The following is a 13128-nucleotide window of genomic DNA, read 5'->3' as shown; positions in this document are numbered from 1 at the left end:
TAGGCCCATCTGGTTGGTGGCTTCAAAGGGACTTCCTCCAGTTCCTTTTGAACAAGCCCCCCTTTGTGGCTCCCAGGGCCCATGCACGTGTGTGGCTACACACACACGCACACACATCACCCTTGGAAACTTAGATTCCAATCAAAGCCCCCTTGTCTGCCATTGGCAGTGAGCCGCCCGGCTGCTAGGAGTGAGTGGGGCCAGCAGGCTGGGGGCTCTCTCGGGTGCACGTGCGCTTCCCTTCTGCATCCCCTCAGCGGCTGACGAAAGTAGGGCACCCGGAGGCAGTCGCTCCTAGGCGGAGGGGAAAGGAAAGATGGAGCCATGTTGTGGGTTTGTGCTGGTGCTGCAAAATGGCCGCCTCCTCTCCTCTCCCATTCCCGCCCCCACCCCCCTGCCGGCTCCCGTTCTCCCTCCCCCCTCCCCTGACAACCCTGGCCAGCATCCAGCGTGGGGCCAAGGGGCGGCCTCATCCCCAGGTCTGGTTCCACGCCTGATTTGGCCTTCCTATGCAAAGGAGAATTAATTAGATTTGAATATGGTAATGAGGCCCTCCAGCCCTCTGCCACCACTCTCATTTTTGTTCTCCGCTCACCCCGCCCCCCACGTATCCTTCACGCATCTTAATCGGTGCTGGGCACCGGCTCCGGGCTCCCCGGCTGCTGTGGCTTTCCCAGATGGGCAAGGTGGTTTTCTCTCCTCCCTGGCCCCTCCGATGCCAGGTGCCCCATTCCCACCCTTGCCGGCTCTCCTTTGTCTTTCTCCGTCACCCACAGTGCCCAGGGCGGCTCCTGCCCATCTCCCGCCATGAGCGGGCAAAGAATGAAAGAATTCAGGAAATCTAGCTGCCATGGAGAAGCCCCGGGGGTGGGGTCTGTTTGAGACGATGTGCTCTCAGCAACCAGCCACGTCTCCTCCTTCCCCTGGGCTCCGTGCCCCCGTCGCACCGGCCGGGCAAGCGTGCGGGCGTATCCGGGGACTCCGAGAGGCAGGGGCAGGAGGGCCGTGACCACCCGCGAAATCGAGTCAAATAAATCACTCCTGGAAAATGGAACTTGGACCCAAATGATCCAGATTCTTCCGTCAGAGTGTGTTTCTTCGGGGAGAGTGTGGAAATTGCTGGGTCATTATCCCTCAGTTATCTGGATAACGTGTAGACCCTTGCGGTGTTTGCCGGACAAGCCGGTCATGCCCTCCGCATAGTAAGGAGGGTAGGGATCCTGGGAAAGTGTGTGTGCAAGTGTTTGTGTGTGTGTGTATGTATGTGTAGAGGTGGGGAGGTTGTCCAGGGAACCCTGTCCCTCCCCTTCTAGCTGCAGGCCAATGAGGGTGGAAATGGCTGGGAAGTGCCCAGTCAGTGTCCCTTTCTCTCTGTAGTTGGCCTGTAGGTTGAGGTAAGCAGGAAAGCTCACAGCCTCCATTACAGCAAGTCCCCCAGCTGGGCAGGGGGTGGAGAGGAGAAGTCCTGGGCATTGAGGAAGAAGCACTGGAGACAGCCCCCTGTGAGGGGTAAGCAGCTCAACATTTGGGGAGGGACATGGGCCTGGAGGGGAGGGGAGGACTGACACAGGGGAGAGCTTGTGTCCGGGGTTGCTCCTCTGGTGTCCCTCCTGGTTTCTACGAGACTTTTCCCTCGTCTGTGCTCCGATGGTCCAGAGCACGAGAGATGGGGCTGGCTGCGCTAGACCGGAGAGCTTCCTGTGGGCAGGGATCATGTCTACCAACTCTATTGTACTGCACTCTCCCAAGCACTTAGTCCAGTGCTCTGCACACAGTAAGCACTCAATAAATACCAATGATTGGTTTATCAATCGGTGGCCCTTGGACTCAGGCAGCTTCTTGGATCGCAGAGGCCAGTACCATCATGCACAGGAACCATGGGAGTGTCAGATCAATAGTCGGTGACTGCTGGCAACCTGCTCTGCTCCCTGTTTCCCTACCTCTCTTCCTCCATCCCTCTCCAGGGTCCAGCAACAAGCCTAGGAAGGACCAGGAAGAAGATGAGAAGCTGGACATGGGATTCCCTTCGTGGTTTAGTCCAAAGTGGCCTCTTCTCCAGGGGGCCTGGTCCTGCGGTCTGGACTCCTGGACCCAGAGAGGCCTGGGCTGGGGTCAAAGGCAGAGCAGACTTTCACTCGGGTGCGTTCAGGGCTGTCACTACCCACCCTTTGGAGTTTCCCAGCTGCTCAGATAGGCCCTCCTTGGAGTTGGCTCTGACCCTGTCCCTTCCCCTGGTCTCCCTGCCACAGGACACATTGGTGGCATTTTGTGGCACCCAATGAAGGAACACAGCCCCTCACCCCATCTAGGCCTTTCCTGGCAGCTTGGATCTCAGCTTTTCTTAAACAATCTTCTCTTTCCCCACAGAGTCCCTCCCAAGCACCCAAGAGTGAAATTTCCTCCTCCCCACACAGCTGTCAGAAGGACTTTCCTGCTGCGTAGCCCTCCCACTGCTTTGCCAGGAGTCGGTGGTGGACAGAGAACTAATAATAATAATAATGTTGGTATTTGTTAAGCGCTTACTATGTGCCGAGCACTGTTCTAAGCGCTGGGGTAGACATAGGGGAATCAGGTTGTCCCACGTGGGGCTCACAGTCTTAATCCCCATTTTACAGATGAGGGAACTGAGGCACAGAGAAGTTAAGTGACTTGCCCACAGTCACACAGCCGACAAGTGGCAGAGCTGGGATTCGAACTCATGAGCCCTGACTCCAAAGCCCATGCTCTTTCCACTGAGCCACGCTGCTTCTCTGAACTGGTGGGGAGGGGGCTCTTCCCCAGTCCTGTTCCTCAGCTGAGCAGAGGACTTGGTGGTCTGTTGGTCCCCCGCCCCTCCCGCCCCACTCTTCCAGCCACCTGGAGGGAATGAGGGTGCCAGGCTGGATGGAGCCCTGGGGACTTCCCGCTTGCCATCTGCTCTGCCCTTCAGCTCCCTGGCCTGTGGGTCTGTGCCTGGTGCCGGGAATATACCTGGACCCTAAGGGAAAGGGTCGATTTGAGGGGGGAGAGAAGAGCCTCGGGTCACTGCTTCTCAGTGGTTGGGGAAACGGAAAGAGGAGAGAGGAATTCTGGGGAAGATGAGCTGTGGGAAGATGTCCAGTGGGTTCCCTGTCTCTTAATACAAGCTGACGTCCCCCCCGGCCTCCCCACCCGGAGTGAGGGATGGGCAAGGGCCAGGGAGATGGGGCATAATCTCGGTCAGCATGCCTGAGGAGAAGGCCGCTGACTGTCTGTGACCTAGATAGCTGAGTAAGGAGCCAGAGTGACCCAGCAGCAGCCATACCCACTTAAAGAGACAGTGTCGGGAGAAAGCAGAGAAGACCCAGGTACCTTGGAACTTGGAGGGCAGGGAGCTGATAGAGCCTGGAGTTTTCACCTGGCCTTTCCTGGGGGATAGTCACTGTGATAGCTGGAACTCTCCATGCCAGGAAATCTTGTCCTTAGTATGACCGCTTCGTGTCTTGGAGCACTTGGCTCCATTGGCAGACTCCTCACCATTGGCTTTAAAGAACTCAATTCCCTTGCCCCCTCCTACCTCACCTCGCTACTCTCCTACTACAATCCGGACCGCACACTTCGTTCCTCTAATGCTAACCTTCTCACTGTGCCTCCATCTAGTCTATCTCGCCGTCGACCCCTGGCCCATGACCTGCCTCCGGCCTCGAATGCTCTGCGTCCTCAAATCCCACAGACAATGACTCTCCCTGCCTTCAAAACCTTAGTGAAGGCACAACTCCTCCGAGAGGCCTTCCCAGACTAAGCCCCCCTTTTCCTCATCTCCCACTCCCTTCTGCGTTACCCTGACTTGCTCCCTTTGCTTTTCCCCCTTTCCAGCCTCACAGCACTTATGCACATATCTGTAATTTTATCTATTTGTATTAATGTCTGTTTCCCCCCCGTAGACTGTAAGCTCACTGTGGACAGGGAATGTGTCTGTTTATTGTCGTATTGTACTCTCCCAAGCGCTTAGTACAGTGCTCTGCACATAGTAAGCACTCAATAAATAATAATAATAATAATGTTGGTATTTGTAAAGCGCTTACTATGTGCAGAGCACTGTTCTAAGCGCTGGGGTAGATATAGGGTAATCAGGTTGTCCCACGTGAGGCTCACAGTTAATTCACATTTTACAGATGAGGGAACTGAGGCCCAGAGAAGTTAAGCGTTTGAATGAATTGAATAAACTTGTCCTGAGAATGGAATGAGGAGGATGAGTCCGTTCTGGGGTGGCTTTTTGGAAGCAAGAGTCTGGGAGGGCAGCAAGAACCCAAGAGTGGGGCAAGTTGAGCCTTTTCCCAGTGAGAGTGAAGAAGAAGGTGAAATTGTCTATAGAGGGAGAAGGATAGAGATGAAAGGGGAGGAAAAGGGTACCAGGCTGTGTAGAATGAATAAAGAGGGAGAGATGACCCAGACGGAAGGGAGATAGCTCTCCTCCCACCTCCCCGCATGTCTAGGATTGCTCCGGGGCAGGAAAGGAGAGAGTAGATAGAGTCACAGCAAGAAGGGGAGAATAATAGAACAAGGCAGGAAGACAGAGAGATGGAGGAGATAATAAGGAAGGCAGGGGTGGTGACAAAGGGACTGATGAAGATGAGGGGGCAGTAGCAGGGAGAGAGGAGTCTGCTGATATCCAGAGATTGGAAAAGGGAGCCCGGAGGTTCACATTTGGGGTGGGGTCTTCAGGTGCCACTCCTAGGGCATCGGCAGGCCTTTCTTGACAGGTCCCAGTCCTGAGAGGCCTTCCTTCACCCCTTCTCCTCCACCTTCCCAATGCCAAATGCAATTCTCTGGCCCAGGGAGGATGAGGGGAGAGAGAGGGTTTACCGAAGGTCCTGGGGAGAAGAGGCCAGACAGTAAGCTGGCAGAGTCCTCAGAGGGGCAGGTGCCAGACCCTGGTGACAGTGAGGGCTCTGCGATGTAAATCATCCCGGTGTATGGGTCCAGAAATCAGTCAGTCAACTTGTGGTACTTATTGAGCGCTTCCTGTGTGCAGAGCACGGCACTAAGTGCTTGGGAGAGTAGAATACAACAGAGTTGGCAGACACATTCCCTGCCCACAAGGAAATGACAATCTAACACGGGAGACAGGCATTAAAATAAATGACAGGTAGGGGAAGCAACCAAGTATAAAGATATGGACATAAGGGCTGTGAAGGTGAAGGTGGGGTGACTACTTAAGTGCTTTGGAGTTAGGACTAAGTGCCTGAGAGAGGCTGTAGGGAGGGAAAACAGGGTGAGGGGCTCCTCCCCCGGTAAACTCATTGTGGGTAGGGAGCGTGTCTACCAACTCTGTTATATTGCACTCTCACAAGCGCTTAGTTTAGTGTTCTGTACACAGTAAGAGCTTAATAAATATAATTGATCGACTTGGAGCCGGCAACCATCTGACACTTGGGTTTCTGCTGCGACTCTCCAGTTGCAAACGGCACCACTTGCTGTGGGTAGGAGGAGGGCCACAGAGGATGGGACTCAGGTTTGGGAACCAGGAAGAAAGGTGATCTCCCCATTCCCACTTCCTATCCTTTCACCCTTTCCTGTGTCCGTTTCCTTCTCCTCCCTGCTCTGCTCATCTGAAGACAATGTGAGATTCCTTTCTTCTTTTCCTTCTGCCTTCCCTGCTTCCATTTGTTTCCCCCCAACCCCCATTCTGCCTGCCTATGGGAGCAGACAGAACCGAACCCCATTTGGGATAGCTGTTTTTGGTTTTGGTCCTGTCTGGATCAACTGCTTAGCTCTTCCATGCTCCCACCAGTTTCCAGGGGGAAATTGAAAGGGAAATCAGTCAATCAATCAATCAATGGTATTTATTGAGGGCTTACTGTGTGCAGAGCACTGTACTAAGCACTTGGGAGAGTGCAATACAATAGAGTTGGTTGATCCGATCCCTGCCTACTGGCAGCTCTTACTCCCCAGCTAAGCCCTTGCTTTCCCTATTCGCCCTCCCTTCTGCATCGCTTTTACACTTGGGTCCGCATCCCTTAAGCACTTGGATTTTTCTCCCCACCCTCACAGCACTTCTGTACATATTATTCTGTAATTTAATGTCTGTCCCCTCCTCTAGTCTGTAAGTTCCTTGAGGAACTTGAGGAACTTCCTGTCTATCCACTCTGTTGTATTGTACTCCCCCAAGGGCTTAGTACAGTGCCCTGCACACAGTAGATCCTCAATAAATACCACTGAATGACTGAGGAGACAGACATTAAAATAATATAAATAAAATAAAAGTCTGTAGGAAGGAAGGACCCCTCTCGGGATCACACCTGGAGAGTTTCCGGTACTCTGCCAGCCTTGGGTACGGGAGGGAGAGTCAAGCAGGGGCATACCCGTTCCATTCCTAGCTTGGACAGTGGCTAGGGAGTGGAAAGCAATCTGCTACAGGTCAAGACTCACCTGTGCTGGGCAGCAGCAGCGTGAGAGAGAGTCGAGGGCAGAGACTCAAGTTTACTGCGTGGAAGGAGACAATGGAAAACCACTTCCGTATTTTTACCAAGAAAACTCTACGGATACGCTACCAGAACGATTGCAGATGGAGGTAGAGCGCTCTGGGAGAGATGCGCCCATGGAGTCTCTATGGGTCGGAAACGACTCGACAGCGTAAGACGAGACGAGGAAGGAGAGAGGTTTTTACAGGATCTAGAGGGGATGAAGAATTGTCTTGAATGGTTTGGGCATTCGCCTGCCAGGAGGGAGGGGGCTGGACCAAATGACCCCTTGGAGTCTTCCTTCGTCTGGAAGATGATTCTGACTCTCCCCGATCCCCGGTTCCCATTCTCCCCAGCCACGGCCCTCATCTCCACTCCAACTTTAGAAGTTCCTTCCCTAAGGGCTGGGAAATGGTGTGTGGGATGGGGTGAGAGCCTTAGCCCCCCTGCTTCATTTCATGTGGCCTGCAGGATCTTAGTGGATATGTTCAACAGCCCACTCCAGCGGCCTAACCTGTAGCCTGCAAATCCAGCCTGGTCTGTCCGGGGGAGGAGGGGAGAAAGTCGTAGCAGCTGGGTTGTCCCCAGGACCCACTCCCAGACAGCCGGGGGGGGGGGGGGATACACAGGCAAAGAGCCCCCCCTCATTTGCATAAATTGAGCAGGTGGGGGAGCCATATGCTGATGAAGAGCCAGATGCATAATAAGCTGGGGAGAGAGAGGGGTGGGAAGAGATAGGGGGACCTGCAGAGCCCCCAGCTCCACTCCAAAATGGGAGTTGGGGGGCGGGGGAGTCCAGGGGTGCTGGCATCCTGCAAACCTAAGACACAGTGGGGACAGGCTAGGGGAGGGCTGCTCTCTGGGGGGACCGAGGTGTCCCCCCCCACGTTAAAACATCAGCCAAAGAAGCTACTTATTTGCATATTATTTTGCAACTAATTTGTATGTCCTGGGGGCATCTTTCATTCAATGACTAACCTTCCTAGAGACGTCTTCTCAAGCCTGCTCTGTCTGGGCTTGCTGCCTGTGGAAAGGAGGTGGGGAAACAGCACACAAATCCACCCCCACCTTCCACCAAACTGGGGTTTGGTTTGTTGAGAAGACAGTTGAACAGCCTGTCTTGGAGGAAAATGAATCCGCCTCTAGGCTGAAAGCTTGTTGTGGGCAGGGATCGTGTCTATCAACTCTGTTGTAGTGCACTCTCCCAAGCGTTTAGTAGGTGCTCTGCACACAGTAAGTGCTCAGTAAATACCACTGATTGATCCAAGTCCCTATTTCTTCTGTGAAGGCTGAGCCCTCCATGGTGGCCAGGGCACATTCCTTTTGGGGCTTCTCCTGCTCCTAGGGGCCTTTGTGTGTCAGAGGAAGGCCAGAAAATGGAGCCCCCCTCCCCCCAGCACTTGACCCTCTCTTTTTCCACACCCATCTGCAGAGTCCACCACCCACACTCTCTCCTACCAACCTATCTCTTTCCGATAAGGGAAGCAGCCTAGTGACAAGATCATGGGCTTGGGACTCAGAGGACATGGGTTCTAATCCTGGCTCTGCCACATGTCTGCTGGGTGAGCTTGGGCAAGTCATTTCACTTCTCTGTGCCTCAGTTCCCTCATCTGTAAAATGGGGATTAAGATTGAGGTCCATATGGGACCGGGAATGTGTCCAACATGATTACCCTGTATCTAACCCAGCACTTAGAACAGTCCTTGGCACATAGTAAGCACTTAACAAATACCATTATTATCATTATTATTTCAGGGGTCTCACAGTGTGAACATTTCCTGGCAGGGTGGAGGAAAGGGAAGAAAGGAACAGGGAGGAAGGGGGGAGAATATTTATGTTCAATCAAACAATTATATTTATTGAGCATTCTCTGCTATGTACTTGGGGGAGTATAATAGGGTTGGTAGACACAATGCCTGACTTCAAGGAGCTTACAATTTTGCAGGGGAGACAGACACTAAAACTACAAAGGAAGCAACAGAGTTTAAAGCTATGTACATCAGTTTTATGAGTTTGCGGAGAGGGTGAGTACCCAAGTGATTAGGTGATGAGGAAAGGATGACGGTTTGGGGGGAATGGGTTGGGGAGATGAGAGATTAATCAGGGAAGGCCTCCTGGAGGGGATGTAGTTTCAGAAGAGCTATGAAGATGGGAGAGCAGTGGTCTGCCAGCTGTGAAGGGGGAGGAAGTTCCAGGCAGAAGGGAGGGTGTGAGCAAGAGGTCCGCAGAAAGACAGAAGTGGGATATAATAAGTAGGTTGGCTTGAGAGGAGAAAAGTGTGTGAGCTGGGGTGTAGTGGGAGAGGAGCGAGGATAGGCAGATAGACTATAAGCTCCCGCTCTAGAATGTAAGCTCCTTGCGGGCAGGGAACATAGCCATCAACTCTCCTGTATTGTTCTCTCCCAGGCACCTAGTACAGTGCTCCACACACAGCAAGTGCACAAGGAGGAGAGACAGCTCCAGCTGAGGGCCTTAATGCCAATGGTCAGGAGATTCTCTGGGGTGGAGAGGTGGATGGGCAACCATTGAAGGTTTTTGAGGAATGGGAAGATGTGTGCAGCAGGAATTTTTTAGAAAAATTACCCGGGCAGCAGAGTGAAGTTGGACTGGAGTGGGGAGAGGCTGGAGGCCAGGGACGTCAGTGAGGATGCCGATGCAGTAGTCAAGGCGGGATTGAACATGTGCTTGGACCAACATGGTAGCAATTTGGATGGAGAGGAAGGGTTCGTTGCTCCTCCCACCCATATTGGCTGGGGAAAGATGGAAGAAGAACTCTCAGGTCTGGGAGCTGAGGGGAGATCCTGGGAGTTCCGTCCTTCCCTCAGTGGATGAAACCTCAAGGGTCAGTTCTTGGCCCTCTTCTGTTCTCCATTTACACTCACTCCCTCGGTGAACTCATTCGCTCTCACGGCTTTGACTACCATCTCTACGCAGATGACATGCAGATCTACATCTCTGCCCCTGTCCTCTCCCCCTCCCTTCAGGCTCGCATCTCCTCCCGCCTCCAGGACGTCTCCACCTGGATGTCGGCCCGCCACCTAAAACTCAACATGAGCAAGACTGAGCTCCTCATCTTCCTTCCCAAGCCCGGTCCTCTCCCAGACTTCCCTATCACCGTGGATGGCATGACCATCCTTCCCGTCTCTCGGTCCCGCAATCTCGGTGTCATCTTTGACTCGTCTCTCTCGTTCACCCCAACACATCCTATCCGTTACCAAGACCTGCCGGTTTCACCTTTACAATATCGCCATGATCCGCCCTTTCCACTCCACCCAAACGGCTACCTTACTGCTACAGGCTCTCGTTATATCCCGGCTAGACTAGTGTCAGCCTTCTCTCTGATCTCCCTTCCTCCTCTCTCGCCCCGCTCCAGTCTATTCTTCACTCTGCTGCCCGGCTCATCTTCCTGCAGAAATGCTCTGGGCATGTCACTCCCCTTCTTAAACACCTCCAGTGGTTGCCTATCACCTCCGCTCCAAACAAAAACTCCTCACTCTAGGCTTCGAGGCTCTCCATCACCTTGCCCCTTCCTACCTCTCCTCCCTTCTCTCTTTCTACCGCCCACCCCGCACACTCCGCTCCTCCGCCGCCCACCTCCTCACCGTCCCTCGGTCTCGCCTATCCCGCTGTCGACCCCCGGGCCACATCCTCCCGCGGTCCTGGAATGCCCTCCCTCCTCACCTCAGACAATCTAATTCTCTTCCCCTCTTCAAATCTCTACTTAAAACTCACCTCCTCCAAGAGGCCTTCCCAAACTGAGCTCCCCCCTTTTTCCCTCTGCTCCCTCTACCCCCCCTTCACCTCTCCGCAGCTAAACCCTCTTCTCCCCCCTTTCTCTCTCCTCCTCCCCCTCTCCCGTCCCACCCCCTCAGCACTGTACTCGTCCGCTGGACTGTCTATATCTTTATCACCCTATTTATTTTGTTTATTTTGTTTAATGAGATGTACATCACCCTTATTCTATTTAGTTGCCATTGTTTTTATGAGATGTTCTTCCCCTTGGCTCTATTTATTGCTATTGTTCTTGTCTGTCCGTCTCCCCCAATTAGACTGTAAGGCCATCAAAGGGCAGGGACTGTCTCTATCTGTTGCCGATTTGTACATTCCAAGCGCTTAGTACAGTGCTCTGCACATAGTAAGCGCTCAATAAATACTATTGAATGAATGAACGAATGAAAACAGAAAGGAGCCACTGTCCCTCTGCCCTTCCTCCCTCCCCTTTCTCCCGTCCTTTTTCTTGGGTCCCTTCAGCTCCCCAATCCTATAGACCACCAAGGTCGTGGGGCAGAGAGAAAGGACAGACATAGACCACTCTGACCCTGGCTCCCCAACAATGCCCCAGACAGGAAACTGAATTAGACTGAAAACCCCTTGAAGGCAAGCACCTTATCTTTTACTTCTTTTAGGTGCCCCCCAAGAACCTAGTACAGTGCTCAGCACCCAGTACGCTTCAATCACCGCCGGTGACCCTGATACTGAAACCGAAGGCAGGTGAATGAGAAGCCTAGCAGGGTTGGCAAGAGACAAGAAAGACAAAGAAGTCGGCAGGTTAGCTCCAGACAGTGGCAGAGTGTGTTGAATTGTGATCTGTCGGTAGTATTTACTGAGTGCCTACGGTGTGCAGAACACTGTATTAAAGCCTTGGAGAATACGTTAGAGTTGGTTGGCACGATGTCCCACCTCGAGACCCTTCCGATCTAGCAGAGGTGTTGTATTCCTCTGGAATGAGGAAAAAGAGAGGGGAGGATACTGGCTCCTCCCCCCTCTAGACACTTCACACCTTACACACAAACATACTCACACATACACCTACACACACAGCAAACCCTCTTTGTCTGAAGGACTAATTTCAAATAAATCCCATTTAGTGCTCCATTGTATGAGACAGGCCCCATTTGACAGAACCAATCCACTCTACTCCTTTAATACCAAGTGTTCTCTCTATATAATAGTGTTCCGGTATGTTTATAACAACAATAATAACGGTATTTGCTAAGCTCTCACTATGTGCCAAACACTGTGCTAAGCATCGAGATACAACACAATCAGACTCCATCCAATCAGATCATTCTCTCCTTCTCCCCTCCTCCCACATTACAGAGGCCCAAAGTTCAAGAACAGTGCTCTTTTAATACTTACCTACTTACCTGGATGTGCTGGGTCATACACATTTATTCTCTCATTCTCTCTTACACACACACACACACACACACACACACTCTCACACACACTCACACACTCACTCACACACACACACACACACACACTCCTCCCTCTGCTCCTCCACCTCTCCCTTCCCATCCCCACAGCACTGTACTTGTCCGCTCAACTGTATATATTTTCGTTACCCTATTTATTTTGTTAATGAATTGTACATCGCCTTGATTCTATTTAGTTGCCATTGTTTTTACGAGATGTTCTTCCCCTTGACGCTGTTTAGTGCCATTGTTCTTGTCTGTCCGTCTCCCCCGATTAGACTGTAAGCCCGTCAAACGGCAGGGACTGTCTCTATCTGTTGTCGACTTGTTCATCCCAAGCGCTTAGTACAGTGCTCTGCACATAGTAAGCGCTCAATAAATACTATTGAATGAATGAATGAATGAATGAATACATCTCCATATAGTCACATATGCTCACAGTCAGTACCACCTGCAAACACACTCACCCATGTAGTCATGCAGATGGACACACTTGTCACTCTCAGTGCCTCACAACCACAACTAACACAACTAACACAGTCACCCTCAGCCCCACACAAGCACCCCCATTCACTCTCTCAGCCTTGCTCAGTCCATGCTCTCCAGCCACCAGGAGCTCCCCACATGCTCACACACCCCTACAGACTCTATCCAGAACACACACATATGTGCTCAACCTCCACAAACCTGCTCCTCTCCTGAATCTTTCTTCCTGGCAGAAGGGAGTAAGTCAGCTAGAAAGTCAGTCAACCCTTTTCCCAGAACCAGTCCGTTCCCTGGGATAATAATACAGATGAGGTAACTGAGATTTGTTTTGTTTTGTTGTCTGTCTCCCCCCTTCTAGACAGTGAGCCCGTTGTTGGGTAGGGATTGTCTCTATTTGTTGCCGTATTTACTTTCCGAGCGTTTAGTACAGTGCTCTTCACCCAGTAAGCTCTCAATAAGTACCATTTAATAAACGGAGGCACAGAGAAGTGAATTGACTTGCCCAAGGTCACACAGTAGACACTTAATGGAGCCGGGATTAGAACCCAGGGCCTCTCACTCCCAGGCCTGTGGCTCTTTCCAGTAGGCCACGCTGCTCCTCAGGAATAGCTCCCCTTAGGTATCAGGGGAAATTGGGTCACAGGAACTGTGGGGAGAGAGGGACAGGGTCAAGAGCTAGGTGGCCTGGCTGCCCCAAAATGCGCTCCAAAAAATCTCCAACCAAGACCCAGTGAAGTCCATTGTCCCTGCTTTCTCCCCACCCAACGGTGCTGCTGTCATCTTTCCCTGTCACAGTCTGGGGCTGGCTACCTCCAGGCCTGGCCAGAGCATCGAACCCCAGTCTCCATCCCCTCTGAGCCCAGCTCCTAACGGAGGAGACAACCTCGCAATTTCTATCCCAAGAAATCGAGCCTTCCCTGATTAAGCCTTCTTTTCCGTGACTCCCTCTCCCTTCTACGTCATTTACGCACTTGGACCTGTACACTTTGGGTGCTTGATATTCACCCCACCCTCAGCTCCTC

At 52.4% G+C, this 13128-nt stretch overlaps 1 non-coding gene across 1 annotated transcript; it reads left to right on the top strand.

Moving 5' to 3' along the window:
* The first annotated feature begins 6242 nt into the window (after positions 1 to 6242).
* LOC114806824 lies at positions 6243 to 6380 on the top strand. Its single transcript, XR_003754882.1, has one exon. It is a non-coding gene; the product is annotated as a small nucleolar RNA SNORA7 (small nucleolar RNA).
* The last annotated feature ends 6748 nt before the right edge of the window (positions 6381 to 13128 follow it).

The sequence above is a fragment of the Ornithorhynchus anatinus genome, chromosome X1 (assembly GCF_004115215.2).
Source record: "Ornithorhynchus anatinus isolate Pmale09 chromosome X1, mOrnAna1.pri.v4, whole genome shotgun sequence".
Taxonomy (NCBI): Eukaryota; Metazoa; Chordata; class Mammalia; order Monotremata; family Ornithorhynchidae; genus Ornithorhynchus; species Ornithorhynchus anatinus.
This window is presented reverse-complemented; position numbering and strand designations above follow the sequence as displayed.